The sequence below is a fragment of the Pongo pygmaeus genome, chromosome 10 (genome assembly GCF_028885625.2).
Source record: "Pongo pygmaeus isolate AG05252 chromosome 10, NHGRI_mPonPyg2-v2.0_pri, whole genome shotgun sequence".
Lineage (NCBI taxonomy): Eukaryota > Metazoa > Chordata > Mammalia > Primates > Hominidae > Pongo > Pongo pygmaeus.
In genome coordinates this window covers 7467522-7477235 of record NC_072383.2, presented here as the reverse complement: position 1 = coordinate 7477235, position 9714 = coordinate 7467522, and the positions used below count along the sequence as shown (strand labels likewise).

Below are 9714 nucleotides of genomic sequence, written 5' to 3'. Positions count from 1 at the left end.
AACGTTTAAGTCTGCTGAAGCTGTGCCCACAGCCTCCCCTTCCCCCAGGTGCTCTGTCCCAGGGAGATTGGAGTTTTATCTGTAAGCCCCTGAGTGTGGCTGCTGCCTTTCTTTCAGAGATGTCTTGCTCACAGAGGAAGAATCTAGAGAGGCAGGCTAGCTACAGTGGCTTTCCTGCGCTGAGGTTGTCTCTGCCCAGTCCAACCTTCCCCCGCAGCTTTTTTACGCTGTGAGGGGAAAACTGCCTACTCAAGCCTCAGTAATGGCGGATGCTTCTCCCCGCACCAAGCTCAAGTGTGGCAGGTCAACTTCAGACTGCTGTGCTGGCAGCAAGAATTTCCAGCCAGTGGATCTTAGCCTACTGGGCTCATGGGGGTGAGATCTGTTGAGCGCGACCCCTTGGCTCCCTGGCTTCAGCCCCCTTTCCAGGGGAGGGAAAGGTTCTATCTCACTGGGGTTCCAGGTGCCACTGGTGGGGGAAAAAAAGAAAAAGAAAAAAAAAAAGAAAAATCTCTTGCAGCTAGCTTGGTGTCTGCTCAAATGGCCACCCAGTTTTGTGCTTGAACCCCAGGGCCCTGGTAGTGTAGGCACCCAAGGGAATCTCCTGGTTTATGGGTTGCAAAAACCATGGGAAAACCTGGCTGCAAGAAAAGAAAGGCAAGCTCAGTATGTGCTGGCCAAGCGAACTCCGCTGCGACTCTGGTGGGCCTCGGCAGCTGGAGCCCGGGCTACAGGGCATCCTCATCATCTGCAGCATGAATGAGTGAAGTGTGTGGGGGCCTACAGCCTGCTCAGCGAGTAAGGCGACGACATGTATGGGCCAGAAAAGGTACCGGTCTTGGGTGGGCGGGCGTCCGGCAGGCCTTGGGGTCGGGGCGGAGGGAAGGCTGGAGGGCCGGCCGCTGGTGTAGGCTTGCGCGCCTTGTGTCTCTGGCCTGAAGCTTGTAGGGGCGCTGCCTCGCCTGCGTTTCCACACCTAGCCCTGTGGCTCTCGCAGACTACGGCGGGATCGGTTTTGTGCTTCAAGTGCTTGCACATTGTCTTTCCATCATTAATCACAGTCGCTCCCACTTACTTTTATTTTTATTTTATTTATTTATTTTTTGAGACAGAGTCTCGCTCTGTTGCCCGGGCTGGAGTGCAGTGGCGCTATCATAGCTCAGGGCAACCTTGACATCCCCTGGCTCAAGCGATCCTCCCCACTCACCCTCCATAGTAGCTGGGACTACAGGTGTTCGCCACCACTCTTGCCTGATTTTTGTATTTTTGTAGATAGGTGATCTCCCTATTTTGCCCAGGCTGGTCCCAAATCTTAGACTCAAGCGATCCTCCTGCCTCTGCCTCCCAAAGTGCTGGGATTACAGGCGTGAGCTGCGCCCCCGGCCTAGCTCCTGCTTATTGATTGTTCATTGATGGCCAGGCGGTGTGCTGAAGCTCCTTCAGAAACACACTTCTCACGACAGCTTTGTGAAGTTGGCAGTAATAATGTGTTTGCCCGAAGCAATAATATCTCTGAAATAATTTTAGTACTAATGCTAGTTATTGCACTTAAAATAACATTCTAGAAAGTAAAAACTTTTAAGCCGGGTGCAGTGGCTCACACCTGTAATCCCAGCACTTTGGGAGGCTGAGGTGGGTGGATCATTTGAGGTCAGGCGTTCAAGACCAACCTGACCAACATGGTGAAACCCTGTGTCTACTAAAAATGCAAAAATTAGCTGAGCGGTAGTGGCACACACCTGTAATTCCAGCTATTCCGGAGACTGAGATAGGAGAATCACTTGAGTCCAGGAGGCAGAGGTTGCAGTGAGCTGAGATTGCATCATTGCACTCCAGCCTGGGTGACAAGAGCGAGACTCCGTCTCAAAAAAAAAAAAAAAGAAAGAAAGAAAAAGAGAAAGTAAAAACTTGTTTACCAATAACACCTAAAGTCTTATTGTCATTAAGACTTTCATTGGGATGGTCTCAATGGAAATCATATTATTGGCTTAGGATCTGGACCACTACACACATGCACAGCGAGGGTTAATACAGAGGGAATTTGAATTCAAGGCTCATCCTTTACTAGCTCGGGGACTCGAACATGGGCACATTAGTTGATGCTGCTGAGCTTGATAAAAAAGAGAATACTTTAAGATTGGCCAGAGAGTTGCTTATATACATAAAGTACATAATGGCGTAAAGTTTCTGTAAATGTGTATAATTATTACTGTGCCTGATTGGGAATCCCACTGGGCACTGGGGGGCAGAAAACTGAGCAACAGGTACATGTCCTGTCTACACTCGTACTTTGAGCAAATTCTTTTTTTTGAAACGGTCTTGCTCTGTCACCCAAGCTGGGGGCTGGAGTGCATTGGCATGATTTTGCAACCTCCACCTCCTGGGCTGAAGCCGTCCTTCTGCCTCAGCCCCCGAGTAGCTGCAACTACAGGCATGTGCCACCACACTCAGCTAATTTTCTGTAGAGACAGGTTCTCAGGCCACGTTGCACAGGCTGGTCTCAGATTCCTGGGCTCAGGGGATCCGCCCACCTCTGCCTCCCAAAGTGCTTGGATTACAGGCCTGAGCCACCATGCCTGGCCAGAATTATTGAACAATGTATTTCTGTGCCTTGTTCCTAAGTAGAACAAGAGTAACAGTTTTTAATTCCACAAGTATTTGGTCTAATCGCACTAAAAGGACAGTGTCATGTCAGGCACACAGATACCTGGTGAGGGTGTTAAGGTCCACCCTGAAATGATTTATCTGCTCAGCACATTTCTCTCCATCTCAAACTGCCAAGATGCTTTTAAAAACATTTTCAAATTTTACATACCATAGTCTGAGGGAACTCCCTTCTTCCTCCACATTTTGAAGGGAGTGCTGTCTCACTCTTGTAATAAAAAGTTTTATTATCGGGCCTGGCACAGTGGCTCACACTTGTAATACCAGCATTTTGGGAGACTGAGGCGGGTGGATCATGCCTGGCCAATGTGGCAAAACCCCATCTCTACTAAAAATACAAAAATTAGCTGGCCGTGGTGGCTTGTGCCTGTAATCTCAGCTAGTTGGTAGGCTAAGGTAGGAGAATTGCTTAAACCCAGGAGATGGAGGTTTTAGTGAGCCAAAATTGCACCACTGCACTCTAACCTGGGTGACAGAGATTGCACCACTGCACTCTAGCCTGAGCAACGGTGAGACTCCATCTAAAAACAAACAAACAAAAAGTCAATACCGAGCCACCTGCCACCACAGATTTCACAGAGTTAATTACAGTGTTTAAATGTGAGCTGGTATGTCATTTCTGCTCATTCGTTTTATGCAAACAGTTTACAGGCAAGGATCAGCAGCCCTCTGGAAGTGAGGGAGAAGATGATGATGTGGAGGCTGCCTTGAAGAAAGAAGTTGGTGACATTAAGGCATCTGCAGAGATGAGGCTAAGAAGATTCCAGGCAGTGGAAAGTGGAGCAAATAACATCATCTTCATCAGGACACTTGGGATAGGTATGGCTGATGCTTGTTAAGATGATCGATTCCATGACATCTGGGTATCTTCCTGTCTCAGAGAATACTGTTTACAAAATGGCTTCTTGGGCATGGCTCAGTTAAGCATTTGCTCGCAGCTTCTGCACACTGTATTAGCAGCAGGCCTGTGGAGAGGTAGAACGAGGTAGTGGACATAACTTTGGCTTAGGAGTGGAAACCTGGCTTTGCTGCTTCCTTCGTATGTAACTTAAGGCAGAACTAGGGTGCTTGTTCTGTCTAAAAGGGGCAGCTGCTACTCAGCTTCAGCCAGTTGTTGCTGTTTGGGAATGTAGGGCCAGATCTTCCAATGTTTCAAAAGAAGTTGGAAGTCTGGAGTTTTTTTATTTTTTCAGTGTGGCCAACTAATTTAAACATTTCTGGAGCAGTCCCAAGTAGACTTGTATGCAGGCGGGTTGCAGCCTGAGGACTGCCCCTTCATGATCTCATACCCGCATGGTTCTGGGATTCCTCCCGGGTCTGATATTTAGACTTCCACTCTAACTTAGCTAATATATTAATTAAATCTTTTTAAGTGACTCACAGGTTTGTGTGTGTGTGTGTGTTTTGTAAATAAGTATATATTGTTTAATGTTTGTTACACTGATAGTTGTTGTTATAGGAATACGAGAGCATGGTGTTATGGTTGAAAACTCAGGACATCACAAAAATGTTAACAGCATGTCTACATAAACAGTTGCTTCTAGTGTAAGCAGTAATGATGAAAAGTTTAAATATTACATACAGTATAAGTACATACTAGGCACTGAAGAAATATTAGTTGGAAAAAATGACTAGGTAGATTCATTTAAAATTCATTATGAGGATTTCTTCTTTGTCAACTTATGTCATTGCCGGTAAATACTCATTTTAGAGTTCAATCTTTTTTTTTTTTTTTTTTTTTTTGAGATGGAATCTCACTCTGTGGCCCAGGCTGGAGTGCTGTGGTGCGATCTCAGCTCACTGCAACCTCTGCCTCCCGGGTTCAAGCAATTCTCCTGCCTCAGCCTCCCAGGTAGCTGGGATTACAGTCACCTGCCACCACACCTGGCTAATTTTGTGTTTTTAGTAGAGACCGGGTTTCGCCGTGTTGGCCAGGCTAGTCTCGATCTCCTGGCCTCAAGTGATCTGCCCACCTCGGCCTCCCAAAGTGCTGGGATTACAGGCGTGAGCCACCACGCCCAGCCTAGAGTTCAGTCTTTAAAATGTCTGAGAAATTATTTTCTTAACTTTTTGGTTCTGTGATAACTTTTTTTTCTTTCAGAACCTGAGAAAGTGGTGCATCATATTCCCCAGGATATGTACAAAACCAAGAAGAAGAAGACTTGAGTTATTCTATGAATGTTACCCATCTCAGGCACTTGCAAGGCTTTATTAGAAGATATGAAAACGTGTGCAGAAACATGGTTGGAACCCTGGTTTAAAGCTCCAAACAAAGGGACATTTCAGATTGTGTACAAATCTTGAAATCACAGCCACATGAATAGAGAAGACGTTATCAAAGAATTGGCAGGTATGTTTCTCTTAGTGATTTTTCCATAGGCGTTTAGTGATTTTCCATAGACATTCAATGGTAAACACTTTTTTTTTTTTTTTTTTTTTTTTTTTGAGACGGAGTCTTGCTCTGTCATCCAGGCTGGAGTGCAGTGGCACGATCTCAGCTCACTGCAACCTCCGCCTCCCGGGTTCAAGCAATTCTCCTGCCTCAGCCTCCTGAGTAGCTGGGTTTACAGGTGCCCGTCACCACGCCCAGCTAATTTTTGTATTTTTAGTAGAGATGGGGTTTCACCATGTTGGTCAGGCTGGTATCGAACCCCTGACCTCGTGATCCACCCGCCTCGGCCTCCCAAAGTGCTGGGATTACAGGCGTGAGCCACTGCGCCCGGCCTTGTTCTTGGTTTTAAGGATTTTTTCCTTTTAAAGATTTAAGGCTTACATTTTTGAGTGTAGGACAAATATATTAAAATGTTCTTAAAATAATATTAAATCTAACTGATTTCAATTTGTTGGATATGAGATTTTCTGGTAGTTGGATAAAATCTTTAACTCAGAATTGAATTTTCTTTGGAAAAAAGTACTTTATTAAATGTTTTAGGGTTTCATTTGTATCTATTTATTGCAAGGGTTCAGAGTATTTGAAGTCCACTTAGAAGAATGGATTAGTATATATCTTGTTTTAACAAAAAACAGGGATGAAAGATTTTTTGTACCTATCAAACTTAACGGTATCCTCCTCAGCTACATGGTTTTCTGTTTTTGTTACAGGAATAGTGGGCACCCTTAATTCAGAAAATAAAGTACATCTCACCAATCCACAGTACACAGTGCTAGTAGAAATCATCAGAGCTGTCTGTTGCTTGAGTGTTATGAAAGATTACATGTTTAGAAAATACAATCTCCAGGAGGTGGTAAAGAGCCCTAAGGATCCATCACAGTTTAACCCAAAGCAGGAAAATGGGAAAGAAGCTATATTGGAATCTGCTGACAAATCAGATCAAAACAACCCAGCAGAAGGAAAAAATAACCAGCAGGTAGTACCAGAGAATACTGAGGAGCTGGGGCAGACAAAACCAATGTCTGATCCACAGGTGGTAAATGAGGGTGGAGCCAACCCTGCACTTGCAGGTCAAGTCGCAGAAGGATCCAAGTCAAATGAAAATGACCTCTCATAGGAGGCCATTTGATGTTGGAGGTGGGTTTCTCAACTGGGGTTCTACGAGATGTTGCTGGGATTCCACCTAAAATTGTGACAAAAATACCGTTTTTTATTTGCATGCTGCATAATGCTGTTCTCGCAGTAGCGAACAATGATTTTGTAGCCTATTAACAGTTTTGTTAGGGATCTTTCAGCCTCATATGGTAGTATGTACAGGCAGACCCTTGTGCTACTTTTGCACAGAGAGGAGGATGGGAGAAGGGGGACGTTGGCCTCTCCAGGCTCCTCTTATGCAATGCCAGCTGACTTCTGGGAGTAAACTGACTGTGAAGTAGACAATCAGAGTGAAGTTTTCATTCTAAGGGAGGAGTTTTTACATGCCACAGCTCAGCTTTCCCCCTGCCACTTTGTTGTAAACATTGCAAAAATGTGGATCATATAAGTTATAAGTGAATTGTTTAGTGAAGTTTGTGTACTATTGTGATTTTCTTGTTTGGTTGTGTCTGTTTTTATATTTTATTAACATTGGTGTGTAACAAAACTGACAGTCCAGTGCTGCAATTTTGGAAGGCAAGATGTGAGAAAGTAGAGGCCTGTTTTAGGCGTTTTAGGTATAGAGCTACAGACATTTCTGATAAGGTTGGTGAGGAAGAATTTCAGTCTTCTGAGTTTACTTCAGTATACGGGTGCAACAAGAGACACAAAGAAATTCTCTTTGTTTTGTCTTTATAATGAAAGCTACTTCTCAAGGGTTTTATATGGACTCAATCCAAGTTGTCCTATCCCATTGTGCATTTTCTGTGGCATGAAACTTACAAAACTAGCAGTTATAACTATAAATCACAGCCACTTGACAAGAAAGAATATTATTTTAAATGGCTTTTGGAATATCAAGACAGTAAGGCTTTTGTTCAAAAATCACATTCAGTCAAAAGGTTTAGGAAGCAAATTATTTAGTAGCAGAACTTAGAAAAGAAAAATTTGCATGGTTGGTGAGAATCTAATAATAAAATTAAAATGCAGGGGCAAGATGTAGTACAAAATTGAAAAGACTTTATTCTCATTAAGTTGAGTTACTGAAGATATGTGATGCTAAAAATGTTGTGTGTCATTAACTGAAAAGCAGCAGCTTCTCTATCCAGGTTGATGAGTCAACGGGTTTCACTAATATTTGTCATGTTGTAGCATTTGTAAGATTTATAAATGATGAAATTCACAGAAAACTTTTTCTATTGCTAGGAGCCTCCCGAAACAAAGGCCAATTTATAATGTTGTGTCATCATATCTTATAACCAGAGGTCTGTCATCTACACTCCTGATGCCCCATTGGTGGTTGTCTCCATGATAAGTTTTGCCTCATTAACAACAACAAAAAAATCCTGATGTTGACATAACTCACTGCTTTCTTCACAGAGATGCTGTTATCAAAAACTTGGAGATACAGTGAAGTTCTGAATACTGCTTACTTGTATCACAGACCCATTTATGTAAAAATGTTTAAAAAAATAAACCCAAAACAAAAACCTGGACAAACAGCACACAAATCTGCACTATACACATCCAGTGGCTTATTAGAGGAAGAGCTCTGTACAGGATATTTGAGTTGAAAGGTGAATTGCCCGAGTACTTACAAGAAAACAGTAAGCCAGCTTTTGCTGAGTGCTGTGCTTTGAAAATGAAGAATGGCTATAGAAACTATTCCGTTTAGCAGATGTTTTCCATCACATGAACAAATGAACAAGTTTCTAAAAAGTTCTGGAGAAAATTTTTTTTTTTCCTCAAGTGACAAGAGTCTCAGTTCTAAAAGGAAACTGACTTGCCACCTTGCCAGAGGAACTCTTGAAATGTTTTTGCAGCCACTTGGACTTCAGAATGAAGAGTGCAACTCTCAGATCTTGCTATATAACCCACCTGGAGGAACCACAAAACCAAACTAAATAGCGTTTTCTCTCCTTTTCCCAGCACTAGTGTATGACTGGATGAGGAACACTTTCTCTAAATTTGCTCAGCCTGAAATTTTGTCTCTGAAGGAAGAGAGTGAACTCAGCCCTAGTTAGACAGTTCTAGGTTTCTGTGAAATAGGAATGTTCTTCAACTTAATGCTAACACTCACATACCATGAGGGTTCCCTGCAGGGGTTTCCTGAATTTGAAAGCTTTTTCAAGGACTGTTCCTGGGTAAAACAATTGAAAAAAGCTAGAAGAGACAGACACCAACAAAGTCTGTGAAGTAAACTGTCCAGAGTAAGAATATTGAGGGGCTGTAAAGTTAGCTTATGGAAATGGACTTATTCTTAAGTTTTAAAAAGTAGTAAAAATGTTAGGCTTCCCGCACTGGTGGCTATGTTTATTTAATGGCTAGTGAACATAGGAATATATTTTTAGCCTCCTAACTAGTGGTTTTGCTTGGTAAACCAGACTAGAAGGATTTGAGAGGGGCAAAGAGAATAGGCAGGACCTTCCTTCCATAGGCTTTAGATATTTAGAATGTTAACTCTTAATGATGTTGAAGTTACCTTGAAAGCATTGATAAGAGGATTATTCAAATCATTTAGGTGAATAGGGAGGATAGGATTTTGGTGCCTTCTTTAGTAGACTTGCTCCAAGACAAAGATTCTTTTTTTTTTTTTTTTTTGTTATTATTATACTTTTAAGTTTTAGGGTACATGTGCACAATGTGCAGGTTAGTTACATATGTATACATGTGCCATGCTGGTGTGCTGCACCCATTAAAACTCGTCATTTAGCATTAGGTATATCTCCTAATGCTATCCCTCCCCCCTTCCCCCACCCCACAACAGTCCCCAGAGTGTGATGTTCCCCTTCCTGTGTCCATGTGTTCTCATTGTTCAATGCCCACCTATGAGTGAGAACATGCGGTGTTTGGTTTTTCGTCCTTGCGATAGTTTACTGAGAATGGTGATTTCCAATTTCATCCATGTCCCTACAAAGGACATGAACTCATCATTTTTTATGGCTGCATAGTATTCCATGGTGTATATGTGCCACATTTTCTTAATCCAGTCTATCATTGTTGGACATTTGGGTTGGTTCCAAGTCTTTGCTGTTGTGAATAGTGCAAAAGCCAATTAAAAACAAACTACAAAATCAAAATCTTTCTGCAGCAGCTTTCACAAAGTGAAAACAACTCAGTTCCACAGAGCTGTATGTTCTGGAGGCATATGGCTAATTTTATTCCGAGTCCTTTGGTCTTGTACTATCAAAAGAATCTTGTCTTTAAATCATGCTGCTATGAAGACAAAGATTATTTTGATAGTACAAGACCAAAGGACTCGGAATAAAATTAGCCATATGCCTACAGAACATACAGCTCTGTGGAACTGAGTTGTTTTCACTTTGTGAAAGCTGCTGCAGAAAGATTTTGATTTTATAGTTTGTTTTTAATTGGCTTTTATATTTATTTGTATTTGGTAAGGCTCCGTTGTTATACAAGCTCTTCTTTCCCAGCTATGAAATCCTGTGTTGGGTTATAACCTGAACTCATTAAAAAATTTGTTTTCAGGTTTATCAACTATTTATTTTTACTGATATTTGAGC

General features: G+C 42.4%; 1 pseudogene; it reads left to right on the top strand.

The window, feature by feature from the left end:
* The first annotated feature begins 369 nt into the window (after nt 1-369).
* Nucleotides 370-6173, top strand: LOC129009903 (THUMP domain-containing protein 1-like; annotated as a pseudogene).
* Nucleotides 6174-9714: the final 3541 nt, after the last annotated feature.